The sequence below is a fragment of the Nicotiana tabacum genome, chromosome 19 (assembly GCF_000715075.1).
Source record: "Nicotiana tabacum cultivar K326 chromosome 19, ASM71507v2, whole genome shotgun sequence".
Classification (NCBI taxonomy): Eukaryota; Viridiplantae; Streptophyta; class Magnoliopsida; order Solanales; family Solanaceae; genus Nicotiana; species Nicotiana tabacum.
In genome coordinates this window covers 58,084,077-58,098,574 of record NC_134098.1, presented here as the reverse complement: position 1 = coordinate 58,098,574, position 14,498 = coordinate 58,084,077, and the positions used below count along the sequence as shown (strand labels likewise).

At 38.5% G+C, this 14,498-nt stretch overlaps 1 non-coding gene across 1 annotated transcript; it reads left to right on the top strand.

Annotated features, from left to right (window-relative positions):
• Window positions 1-5,476: 5,476 nt before the first annotated feature.
• LOC142173953 (small nucleolar RNA R71) lies at window positions 5,477-5,581 on the top strand. The gene has a single exon (XR_012703318.1). It is a non-coding gene; the product is annotated as a small nucleolar RNA R71 (small nucleolar RNA).
• The last annotated feature ends 8,917 nt before the right edge of the window (window positions 5,582-14,498 follow it).

Genomic DNA, 14,498 nt, shown 5'->3' with positions numbered 1-14,498 from the left:
CCACTTGGCATTTGAATCGACACCATAAAGAGTGTGACGTATCCTTGTGTAGTTTGGGCTTCAGACAAACTTCTGGATCCTCCTCGGGTCAGCATTCTCAAGCCCCAAAAATGCACATAAGGACCGCCTATCCAGTGGCACGTCTTTGCCACGTACATGTGACCTGAACAAGTTTGTATCCCAGTTGGCGTACAGTTCCCGAACCATGCTCAAATTTGCATGCCCGTGGCATTCTATGAGTTTGTCCATGTTCAGTGCACGCAACCGGCCAAGTACATGCGGGAAGTTTCTCTCTAACATTTTTACATTAATCCCCATTTTTGAAACGTACCGCCCAGAGGGCACGGAATCCCTATTCCATGCAATAGCCTCATCAGTACTTAAATTCAAGCGAGGCCATAGTCGCAATGGTGCCTGCTGTGATCCCTCGGCAACTTGTTTTCCTTTAGCATGCCTCGAGGATCCTTCTCCTTGCTTGCGCTTTTTGGGCGCAGGGGCAGTGGTGGAGGACTTTCCTATTCCCTTGCCCTTGCTTTCATTAGCAACCTAACCACCCCCAGCTCAGCTCTCCACGCTATGCCTGTCGCTGGGGGTTTCGAACATACTGTCTTAAGCACCGCAGGCAGCGTGGGGCACTGACCTGGGCATTATTTGTTTTTTTGAATATAACATCCCGATCCCCCGAGCCTTTTATATACCCAATTTACATGTCCCACACCATTCTACCTATAATTTCTATGCCTACAAAGGAAATACAAACTCTATTCTACTCTAACTAAAAAGTTAAGAAGCTAAACTATGAAAGCAATAAAAATTGGGTTCCCTCCAAACAAGCGCCTGATTTAACGTCGCGGCACGACGCATGGCCTCGCTTACTCATTAGCGAGTACAACTTTGGTCTTCTCACGATCAATTATTACTTCCCAATAGTGCTTTACTCTGTGTCCATTCACTAAAAATTTTCTCTCACCATTTAACACGTGCAGCTCAATTGCACCATAAGGAGTGACTCTCACCACCTCAATTGGGCCTGACCATCTCGATTTTAACTTCCCAGGAAATAGCCTTAGCCTAGAACTGAACAATAATACCTGTTGGCCTGGCTCGAATTGACGCGACTTGATATGTTTGTCATGCTATCTCTTTGTCTTTACTTTGTAAAACGTAGCATTTTCATAAGAGTGCAGCCTGGACTCATCTAATTCATTAACCTACAAGAGTCTTTTCTCGCCCACGACTTCAAAGTCCATATTCAACTTTTTAATGGCCCAATATGCTTTGTGTTCAAGTTCAACAGGCAAGTGACATGCCTTCCTATAAACAAGCTTATAAGGCGATGCCCCAATTGGCATTTTGTATGCAGTTCTATATGCCCACAAGGCATCATCTAACTTTACAGCCCAATCCTTCCTATTCACACTTACCGTTTTCTCTAAGATTTGCTTTATTTCTCTGTTTGACACCTCCGCTTGTATACTTGTTTGAGGATGATATGCCATCGCAACTCTATGGCGGACTCCATATTTAGCTAGAAGGTTATTCAACAATCGATTGCAAAAGTGTGTCCCTTCATCACTTATCAAAGCACGTGGAGTCCCAAACCTTGAAAATATGTTCTTTTTTACAAACGCAGCTACCACCATGGCATCATTTGTTGGCAATGCGATCACCTCTACCCATTTTGACACGTAGTCAACTACAAGCAAAATGTATTTGTTTCCTCTGGATAATGGGAATGGTCCCATAAAATCTATCCCCCATACATCAAAAATCTCGACCTCCAGGATGTTATTCAAAGGCATCTCATACCTCTTTGTGATTGTTCCTGTTCTCTGACACTGGTCACACTTCTTAGCAAATGCATGGGCATCCTTGAATAATGTTGGCCAAAATAACCCAGATTATAATACCTTTGCAGCTGTTTTATCGCTTCCATGATGGCCCCCATAGGGTGATGCGTGACAATCGTACAACACTAGTTCGACCTCCTTTTTTGGTATGCATCTCCTCATTATTTGATCATCACACTGCTTGTACAAATATGGCTCATCCCAATAGTAGAAGTTCACATCATGTAGAAACCTCTTTCTAGCCTCAGATTCAATTTCAGGAGGAAATACCCTACTCACCAATTAATTCACATAGTCTGCATACCATGGGAGAGGGTCTTAGGTGATAGAAAAACATTGCTCATCAGGAAATACTTCTTTAATTTGGTCACCCTCCTCCACGTGATCGTGATTTTTCAGCCTTGATAGATGGTCAACTACTTGGTTCTTTGTGCCCTTTCGATCTCGTATTTCCACATCAAATTCCCGCAACAACAAAACCTAGCGCATCAATATAGCCTTAGATTCTTTTTTTTGTACATAGATACCTGATTGCTGCATGATCGGTATGGACTATGACTTTTATTCCCACCAAATATGCCCGAAATTTCTCAAAGGCCCACATCACAGCTAACAACTCCTTTTCAGTGGTGGTGTAATTTAGTTGCGCATCATCAAGAGTCTTACTCGCATAGTAGTTGTAATAAAATATTTTGTCCTTCCTCTGGCTCAGCACTGCCCCAATAGCAAGGTCACTTGCATCACACATAAGCTCAAATGGTAAGGACCAATCAGGTGCCGCAATAATGGGGGCAACCACCAACTTCTTTCTGAGCTCTTCAAATGCTTTCAGGTAGGCGTCATCAAAATTGAAAGTTACATCTTTTTCAAGCAACCTGCACAAAGGAGTAGCAATTTTAGAAAAATCTTTAATAAAGCACCGATAGAATCCCGCGTGTCCGAAGAAACTTCGGACACCCTTCACAGAAATGGGTGGAGGTAATTTTTCAATCTCCTCCACCTTTGCTTTATCAACTTCAATGCCACTCCTAGACACTCTGTGACCCAACACGATGCCTTCCTGCACCATAAAATGGCACTTTTCCCAATTCAATACCAGATTTGTTTCTTCATAACATGCCAACACATTGCTCAAATTCTTCAAGCAATCATCATAAGAAGACCCAAAGACTAAAAAATCATCCATAAAAACTTCCACAAATATTTCGACCATATCAGTAAAAATAGCCATCATGCATCTCTGGAAAGTGGCTGGTGCATTACAAAGACCAAACGACATTCGCTTGAAGGCGAAAGTGCCATAAGGACAAGTAAAAATGGTATTCTCCTAATCCTTGGGGCATATGATGATCTGGTTATACCCCGAATAACCATCAAGGAAGTAGTAATATTCATACTCCGCTAATCTGCCAACATTTGGTCAATGAATGGAAGTGGGAAATAGTCCTTGCAGGTTGCTTTGTTGAGCTTTCTGTAATCAATGCAAACTCTCCACCCCGTCACATTGCGAGTAGGTATTAGCTCATGTTTTTAATTCTCAACCACAATCATCCCTCCCCTTTTAGGCACACATTGCACTGGGCTTACCCAGTTGATGTCAGAGATCGGAAAGATGATACCTGCATCGAGCCACTTAATTACTTCCTTCTTCACAACTTCTTTCATGATATGATTCAATCTCCTTTGCTTCTCAACACTGGGGCGGTGTCCATCTTCCAAAAAAATTTTATGCATGCAAAATGATGGACTGATTCCTTTGATGTCAACAATTGTCCACCCTATAGCCTTTTTATGCTCGCGAAGTACTCTGAGCAATTTTTCTTCTTGTACATTAGTCAGGCTGGACGAGATAATTACTGGAAATGTTTCCGAGTTCCCCAAATAATCATAACGCAAATATGCTGGAAGAGGCTTTAATTCTAGCTTTGGAGCTTCCTCAATAGATGACATAGGAAAGGTCAGAGTAACATGTCTGCACCAATGACGTAGCATTACTTTCCATGACATAAATCATGGATAACTCTTCATAGTAGGCTGGCAATCTGAGTGCTTTGTACACATTAAATACCTCCATTTGATCACCTACTCTCATCATCATCTTTCCTTCACATACATCAATAATAGCTCGGCCCGTGGCTAAGAATGGACTCCCCAAAATAAATGGGACTTCCTGGTCAGGCTCGTAGTCTAAGATAATGAAATCACCAGGGAATATGAAAGAACCCACTTGAACTAACACATCTTCAATCATTCCTTTCGGATGAGCAAGGGAGCGATCAGCCAACTGTAAGATTACCGTTGTTGGGCGCGGATCACCAAACCCAACTGTCTGAACATAGATAGCGACATCAGATTGATGATCTCTCCCAGATCACACAAAGCTCGCCCGACTGCATGCTTACCAATCGATATTTGGATAGTGAAACTACATGGATCCTTCAATTTCTGAGGTAGCTTGCTTTGGATTTTCGAGCTACATTCCTCAGTGAGTGCCACAGTCTCAAATTCAGTCAGCCTCCTTTTATTTGCCACTATGTCCTTGATGTATTTTGCATATTTGGGCACTTTTTGCAAGATGTCTACCAATGGAATATTTATTTATACATGCTTCAAAATATCAAGAAATGTTTTGTACGCGACATTATCCTTCACTTTCTGCAATCTTTGAGGGAACGGAGGTGGTGGCCTCGCAACTAATGGTGGGGGCTGCTCAGCTACTGCCTCCTCAGCTGGCTTCTCTGACTCCTTTGATTTTTCTGATTTTGATTCTATTGTGGCTGGCCTCGCATTAAAAGTCACATGTTTTCTCTTTTTCTACTGGAATTCTTCTAATTGTCTCCCATTCCTCAATGACACGACATTAATGAATGCCATATGATTAGCTTCAGTGTCACTTTGAAGAGCTCCATCTGGTCGAGTATTTTGGGCACTGGCAAGTTGTTCCATTTGGCGCTCCAAATTTCTCATTGCTGCGGCTTGGGCCTGCTGGTCATCCATCACTTTTTTTATCATCTCTGCTGTGTGGGCTTGCTGGCCAGCCATCAATTTCTTCATCATTTCCTCAATGTGACTTGTTGAGTTTGCATGTTGTTAGGTGGTCTATATTGTTATTGAGGTGCTTGTGGTCGGTATTGATTTTGAGCACCTTGATTTTCACCCCAAGAGAAGTTTGGGTGGTTCCTCCAGTTGGGATTGTAAGTGTTCCCATACTGGTTTGTCTGGCCCCTATTTGCATTACCCCAGACAGACTTTGGACTAACTTGGCATAAGTCTCTCGTATGACCCTCTCCACATACTTCACAAAATAATTGAACTTGTTGAACTGATTGAGCTTGTTGCTTGTTAATAACCAAGGTCATCCGATTGACTTGATTGGTCAGTGTAGAAATCTGCACTGATAATGCCAAGATGACATCTAACTCGAGAAACCCTGTAGATTTTTGCACCGTGTGTCTGCCCATTTCTCCTTGCCAATCCGGATTTCTTTTGGAGAATTTGTTCAATAATGCATATATCTCGTCAAAGCTTTTCTCTAATACTTGACCTCCAGCTGTAGCATCTACCACAATTTTTGTCTCAGGATGTAGCCCTACTATGAAAGTGTGAGCTAACACTTTGTTGGTCTGATTGTGATGAGGACAGTCTCTAAGCAGCCCCTTGAACCTCTCCCAAGCTGAGTATAAATACTCCCCCATTTTCTGTTTGAAGGAGACTATCTCACTTCTGATCTTTGCAGTTTTACCTGAAGGGAAAAACCTTGCCAAATATTTCCTTGCCAGATCGTTCCATGATGTAATAGAATTAGCCGGTTCTGCCTTCATCGATCGCTTTGCTTTGCCCAACAGAGAGAATGGGAAAAATGTGAGCCTCACATAGTTTGGAGTGACTCCGTTAGTGATATAAGTATTACTAATCTCCAAGAAATTCAGGATATGCTATTGTGGAACCTCGTGTGGAAGACCCATAAACTGCCCATTCGCATAAAGTAGCTGGATCATGCTCTGTTTTAGCTCAAAGTGCCCAGTGATCCTGGGCTTCACAATGCTGGAAGTGATATTAGCAATGCTGGGCATTGCCACCTCCTGAACAACCATATGTTGCTCCTCTGCCATGTTCACAGGAAATTGAACAAGCGCCTGAAGATTATTTGTATCCTTTTCTTCCCTCAACCTCATATGAAATGTTCTCTCAGGTTCGGGGTCAAAGCCTTTAAGTCTGTCCTAACTTCTGACCCTGCGCATTCAATTAAAGTTCCTGAGATCAGAGCAACAATCAAGTAATGTTAGACTCGATGAAATAAACAAAGAAAGCCAAAACTAGAAAGTAGTCAATATTCAAGTCCCCGGCAACGGAGCCAAAAACTTGTTACTCCCAAACGCACACGCAAGTATTCATGGTCGTACAAGTAATAAAATGATATGTCGAGTATCGAACCCACATAGACTTGTATCAATTACCCACTAAATTCACCAAGATTGTTATTCAGTCAAGCCAAATTCGAGTTCAAGAATGTGATTATTGATGTTTGTCTATAATTCCATATTTTTAGCGCATTACTTACCTTATATTTTGGGGCTTTAATGCTAAACTATACTATATTTGTGCTTAATTGAGTTTATTTTATGTGTAGGTACATTGGAGATGAAATTGGAGCAAAGTAAATATTTAAAGTGTAATTCATACACTAAAATAATGGATTATATAATAATAAGGAAATTATTGATGAAGAAAGAATAATTGAGACAAGGATTGAAGACCAATTCAAAAGAATATAAAAAGAAACAAAGCAAAAGAAAGACAAAGGGAAATTGAAATAGAAAGGAAAAGAACGAGAAAGTAATGAATGCAAAGTTCAGTAGCTAAGCACAAAGTGAATCAAGCTTGGGGAGAAGTTGGGTGACGCGAGCCTTGTTGCTCGCGTTAGTGCATGCGACGCGAGAGATTTAGCTCGAGATTGAGCTTGCGCTGCGAGGCCTGAAGTGAGAAGAGGCGTGCATTTTGCCTCGTGAGGCGAGGCCTGTAGCGAGAGTGTTCTAGGTTTTTAAAGCCTATTTTGTCTCCTATTTGATTTTGGACTTGGTTATTTCGTTTAGGTCTTTTCCCTACACATATAAATAGTCATTAAACACCATTTTAGAGGAAGTTTTGCGACCGAAGGCAAGAACATCACGCTTTGAGGAGGCTTCTAACTAGTTTTTCTTCTCTTCTTTTCTTTTAATCTCATAGTTTATTAGTTCTAGAGTTTTGGGTGTTGCATGAACATTGTAGTTTGAAACTTGAATTGTTCTTATTAGTTTATCATATTGGTTTATTTATTCAATCTTGCGCTTAATTATTTTATTGCTTGATCACCAATTGAATACTATCTACGAATCTAGGATTGAACTCGGGAGAGGGAATTCTAGATTGCATATAAGATTGAGTAGAGCAAGATCTTAACTCTGGGGGGGGTTGCGGTTAGGATAGGAATATACCTAATCACCTTGCTTGGTTACTATACAGGAATTATTAATGCGTTCTTGTTAATTCTAATTCCATAAGAATATAGGAGTTAGATTAGCTTGAATATGCGAGTAGTACTTCGGGAGAAGGTTACGAGTAATATTAACCCTGTCAACCGATCAACCAGATAAATTAATTAGACGATTTAAGTAAAAAACTCAACGGGATTGTTAGCTAACCCATAGCTCTAGAATATTCACTCACATTGAATTCGTCTTTAAGCTTGTCGTTATTTTCTTTAATCTCTTAATTTGTTACTCTAGATTAAATTTTAGTTAAATATTCATACTTTACGATTCGCTTGAATAGATTAATTATTTGATTTAATTTAATTGATAGTTAATCACAAGTCCCTGTGAGTACGGTATCTGGACTTACAATCCTATATTACTTGTCGACCATGTATATTTGCGTGTGCGTTTGAGAGCAATAAATTTTTGGCGCCGTTGCCGGGGACTTAGAAATTACCTATTTTACTAAGATTAAATTTTTACTTTTTTATCTATTTAAGTTTTAATTTTAGTTTAGTGTAGTTACTATTATATATGTTTTTTATATGTCATCTTTGAACGAAAAGCGGTGGGATAGTAAGTATTCTTATTTTTGTGATCCTTATCCATATTGTAAAGGAACCCACTTTTGGAAATATTGTAAGAATATTTCCAGGACCGAGTTGTGTGCACCATCTCAATCCTGTGCTATTTGTGGTGGTAATTGGAATAATTGTCCTAAGTATTGTTATCCTACTCCAATCCCTTCTTATGTTGATTCTAATAATTCTTGTGAGTTTGACAGGAGTAATAGATTGGATGATGTAGAATATGATGTTCGTATTCTTGATATGCACATGAAATTATTAGAGGAATATGGAGGTTTCCATGAGAAAATTACAAATGGGATACAATACTTTATTGAAGGAAGAGTTGAATCGGGACAAGAGATCGACCAATTTGGCAGTTTTATTCGCGACTTGGAGGCTCAATTGAGTGCAAAGGTTGATGCGTGTAACGCCCAACAGTTTAGTGATGAGTTGTGTGAAGTTGAAAAAGATCTTCTAGGCCAAATTGAGGAGCTAAAACGAGAATACCAATTATTAGACCATGTTCTTGTAGATGATGCTGAGGTTGAGGAAGTATATATTATTGAGGATGTCAAAAATAATACAGTTTTGAAGTTGGGGCGTGTTGGTCCTCATTCTAATCATTTTTCTACATTATGTTTGGATGGAGACATGGAGATCGAGCCTTTGGAGAGATGTATAGATGAAGAACAAGACCCTTATATTCTAAAATTTGCCACGCCAAAAACACAAAATGACATTCCTCACTTAAAGGCCAAGAAGTGCAAGATGCGGTATCTATTGCTTGGTTCCTTAATTTTTACACCACCGCCCCATGAACATGACAGAAAAATTGATGCAAAATTTGGGGCGCAATTCATATCCTCACAGTTGAAGGACAAAATGGTGAAAGTGATGGCGTCGTGTCGCAATATTAAATCAGGCGCTTGTTGGGAGGCAACCCAGCTTTATTGCTTTCTTTTATTTTTGTTTTTATTATATTATTTTGCAGTGTTTGTTTTGATTTTGTAGGATGATAAGCATAGGAAATAAAGCCATTAGAAGAGTGCAAAAACAAACTTGACGGTGAGAACTAAGTGTGGGGTGCCCACACAAAGGACCATACCTGGGAGAAGTCTGAGTATCCCGTGAGCCGCTATTACTTCGACCTTTGGCCTTTCAGGGAGTTTCTTATCCACCCTTATTATTGTTTTGCTTTATTTGTGCATTGGGGACACTGCACTCTTTTAAGCATGGGGTGGGAGAATTCTCTAGATAATTGGTAGTAGTATATTAGAAAAATGTTAACTTCTTATTTTTGTTTTTGTAGTTGTATAGTATTTTAGTAGCTATAAAAATTTTTAAAAACAAATTCGAAAAAAAAGTAAAAAAATTAGATTTTTCCCGACAAACAGTTTTCTTGAGGGACTTAAGTCTAAAGAAAAAAACAAAAAGATTTTCTTTTGTTAGGTAGTGTAATAATTCCCCCTTGATTTTTCTTTGTGTCGCGATTCTTTTTCAAGGGTTTTATTTGAACCGGGTATAGTTAATTTTTATTTTTTGGAGTAGGAGCCACTGTGAGATGAATTGAATTGGAGCAATATCTCTTGACTTTGTTTTGCCTTGAGAATAGTGAATACTTTAGTTGTGACGCTTAGGCTCAGTTTTTGTCTCTTGTATAAGTATCTTAAATCGTATGATCTTAAATTTGCTTAACTGCTTTGACTATTGTGTCTTGATGAGTCCAATCCTGAGTGAGTTATGTGCCATGTGTGTGTGAGATTTGTGTGTTATTCTGTGCATTGTATTTGATGTCTAGAACTTGCCCCGTGTATTTGCAAAGTGAAATAGTAGCGTTGTTCAGTCTTGGAAGTGATATAGGCATTTCTTTGTTGAGCCAAATGTATATAGTTTACCCGCCTAATTGTTATGTATCGTAGTTAACCTTTTGAGCCTGTAATCCTGTTTCTTTGGCAACCACATTACAAGCCTTACCCATTTATTTGAATTGACTATCTATTTGAACCTTTTCACCTCTTATGAGCACTTGAATTGTTTTGAACTTTCTAAAAGTTAAAGTGTGGGGTAGTTGGTTTGGCTTTTGAGTGAAACTAATAAAATAAGGAGAAAGGTGCACTGTTTTGAAAATAATAAAAGCCACTTGAATTGAAAAACAAAGAAAAAGAAAAAAAATAGTTGTATTGTTGTGAAAGATATTCTTTGATAGTGGTGACTCTTGATGTAATTGTGCTTAAAGAAGTATAGAGTTAATATACATTGATGTGAATGTAGAGTTATGGTTTGACATAGGTGTGGGGTTTAAATATTAAAGTGTATGTATTAAAGTACTTAGGGAGGTGTAGTCACTCTTATATCCAATTGTATCCTACCCGACCCGCAGCCTACATTACAACCAATTAAAGTCCTACTTGATCCTGGACTAAATGAGCTTGATTAGTAGAGTATTTTACTACGGGAAAGCCTATGGTGCATCTTTTGTGGCATATGAATTTCTCAGCGTGAGTGAATTTTTCTATCTTGAGTTCCTAATTGCTCTCAAATTTTTATTGTGTGTGGAACTACTCTCTTTTGTTGTGTGAGGGCACTTGATTGAAGGAAAGGTAATGTCATTGACCTCTATGTTAGAGTAAGTGAGTGAGTTGTGAATAATGCGGGGTACTTGTGAGTCAAATTTTGAGGTGAAGATGTTACACCCTTGTGCTTAGTCTATTTTAAAATTTCTTGGTGTGATGAGTTAGGAGAATTGTTTAAAAAGGTCGTATCTATATAAAGTGTAGTTTGATTGTTCGAGGACGAGCAACGTTTAAGTGTGGGGTAGTGATGTTTGGCTATAATTCCGTATTATTAGTGCATTACTTACCTTATATTTTGGGACTTTAATGCTAAACTATACTATATTTGTGCTTAGTTGAGTTTATTTTATGTGTAGGTACATTACTTAATTGGTCTTTTTTCTACACATATAAATAGTTATTAAACACCATCTTAGAGGGAGTTTTGCGACCGGAGGCAAGAACATCACGCTTGGAGGGGGCTTCTAACTAGTTTTTCTTCTTTTCTTTTCTTTTAATCTCATAGTTTATTAGTTCTAGAGTTTTGGGTGCTACATGAACGTTGTAGTTTAAAGCTTGAATTGTTGTTATTAGTTTATCATATTGGTTTATTTATTCAAACTTGCATTTAATTATTTGATTGCTTGATCACCAATTGAATACTATCTACGAATCTAGGATTGAACTCGGGAGAGGGAATTCTAGATTGCATGTAAGATTGAGTAGAGCAAGATCTTAACTCTGGGGGGGGGGAGGGGAGGAGAGGAAGGAATTTACGGTTAGAATAGGAATATACCTAATCACCTTGCTTGGTTACTATACAGGAATTATTAATGCGTTCTTGTTAATTCTAATTCCATAAGAATATAGGAGTTAGATTAGCTTGAATATGCGAGTAGTACTTCGGGAGAAGGTTACGAGTAATATTAACCCTGTCAACCGATCAACCAGATAAATTAATTAGACGATTTAAGTGAAAAACTCAACGGGATTGTTAGCTAACCCATAGCTCTAGAATATTCACTCACATTGAATTCGTCTTTAAGCTTGTCGTTATTTTCTTTAATCTCTTAATTTGTTACTAAATTTTAGTTAAATATTCATACTTTACGATTCGCTTGAATAGATTAATTGTTTGGTTTAATTTAGTTGATAGTTAATTACAAGTCCCAGTGGGTACGATATCTGGACTTACAATCCTATATTACTTGTCGACCACGTATACTTGCTTGTGCGTTTAGGAGCAACAATTACACTAAACTATAATTCTGAGTAATACTAAATTATTAAGTAGTAAAATGATTGTTATGTATTCAATAGAGACAAATATTCTAGGGTTGTGATCGATTCACCAATTCTATTGTATTCTAGTTAACTCTCTCTTTCATATAATTCATTCATGGTTGCTAATAAATCGATAATTGCTCTCATAGCCTTCTCCCGAAGTAGTACTCGCCTATTCAAAATAGATTAACGCCTATATTCCTATGGAATCAATCTATTAAGAATGCATTAAGAATACGATATTTAATTAAGCACGATGACTAGGTATTTTCCTATCCTAATCATAAATCTGCCCCCTAAGAGTTAAGATCATGCTCTCTTCAATTCTTCTCTAATCTAAACATGGCTTTCCCCAAGCATAGCATAGATAGTAAATAGAACCTAACTCCTGCCCAGACAATTAAGCAATTAATTACAGAATTGAAGAAACAATCATATATTAGTGAATTGTAATCAAGGTTAAGTCAACTTTAAACCAATATTCATGGTTAAATTACAACCCCAGAACTATGGGTTCTAGCCACTCATGATAATATCAAACAATTTCATAAGTGTTGGATAATTGAAAATACTAAGAAAAGATAAAGAAAACTGAGATTTCTTCGCTCCTGAATATTTCTCGTGTGTATTCCCCCTTCAAAGTGGCGTCCCCTCTCTAAAAATAAGCTTAGTCTTGCTTTTATACGTGTTGGGTAGGTTTAGGGCCGAAATAACCTTGTTCCGAGAAAAGTTGGACAGAAATCCCGTCACAAGCGTCCAGCCCAGTGCTAGGCGCCATCCCTGGCGCTGGTAAATTGGTCATTTTGTCTGGGGCGCCACAGGTAGCTCGGGGCGCTGCCTGTGGCACTGGAAATGCCCCTTTCCCTTTTTTCGTTCGTTTTGGCTCTAATCTCGCACCTTTCGCCCCCAATTGCTTTCGGATGATTCCTACACATAAAAACACCTCGAATTAATATAAATCAACACACTTTATATCCTAAATCCACGAAACAAGAGTAAAACATGAGACGATATACATATAAATATATATACTTCAAGCTAAACATCAACTATCCATTACTGGAAGGAGTCAAAAACTTGTGAGTAATTCATGAACTGTAAATAAAAAGCTAAGGATATGAATCATCGTCGTTTGCTATTGGCTGAAGATCCAATTCATTCATAATTTGGATTCAGTATCCATTTTGTAGCATTTAACCCGAAAATACTAGTTTTAGGAGACTTGCGGATTTCTCTTGGCGGAAGCGAATTTACAACAATCACGATTTAAATTATCTGTCTGTAAGAATTATCACAATGCGAAAGAATTCCTTTGGTTTCCATAGCCTAGATGTAGAGAATTCGACCCTAGCCGTCGTTTTCCCCCCTATGAAACATTAGGAAAATCGTCTCTTTTCTACACCCACAATGGTATATTTATAGGTTATAAGTGAAATTTAGGAGAATGACAAACTAATGAGATACTGGGTTAATTAGCACTATGGGTGGACCCGACCCGGTAAATTTTTCCAACACATTTTCTAGGTTATTATTTGGACACAAATAACATATACGAATTTGTATAGGTGGATGTTGCCCCACTTGCTCGAGTCTTTGTTGCTGCCATGCATATACCCACATGCCCATTTCTCGCTCAAATTTCAATCTGGACATAACCATGTTAAGGAGAAAGAAGACAGAAGGGAAAAAGAAATATCCCTATAACCATTAAATGAATGAACAAATAACAGCAGGACAGATGATGTAACAAGTTCCATAAATTATTGGTAAGCCTACCAGCTTCAGAATCTAAAGATACTACTCGAAGACAATAAGGACACTCATGATGCTGAGTGTTAACTGACTCGATTAGTTTCATATGTTTGTTAGAGTATACTATATACATTATTTAATTTGTTGTTCCTAAACATATAGATTAGTATAACAAGGAAGACATAATGCTGATTCCAGCAGACAAATAATAATTGTCGTATTAAACTATAGACTGTACGGTTGTGCGCTGAGACAATTTCCTCACAAGTTCCATAATGTTGTATGGAAGTTGTGGCATTGCACGGAACAAGTACTGTTTTACCGGAAAATCGGATATAGTTGAATTTATAAGTAGTTCTAAGGATATGTGATATATCTTGATATAAATCATACGTAGAAGTGGAAATATTTAGATTCTTGGCTATAAAAACGGGAGATAAATTATTGAACAAGAAGAGTGAGTATGCTGAGTAAAACAAGCTCAAGAGATTTATTCTTCAATAAGAGTAGTCTTTTCTTACAATGTGTGAACCTTTTTTGTGCTTACAAGGATTTCCTCTTTTTATAGTAGAGGGATCTTACTTTATTTATAATAAAAAATATATAGTGGAGAACACATGATGAATTGTCTCTTCCTCGATTCCCGCCAAAATTCTCTCCCCTAGTGCGGTTGCAACGACTCTTGTCTGCGAGCTCGATACTCGCTCGAGCTCGGTATTGGGTCGAGCCCTCGACCTTGATTCGAGTTCGACATTCGGGGTGAGTGTCAATCGGCCCGCGCGTCTCCGACAACCTTTACGTTGTCTTGCGGTTCGATTTAGTCATGGGCTCGATAATGATACCGAGCCGATTCCTCGATCGGTCTTGGAGCTCGAAGCTTGTTTGTACTATCTTCGGAACTCGTCTCGAAGTCTCACTTCGGTCGCTTACCATTCGAACTCGATCAAACATATGAAGGCCGAAATCTATTTTGACCGT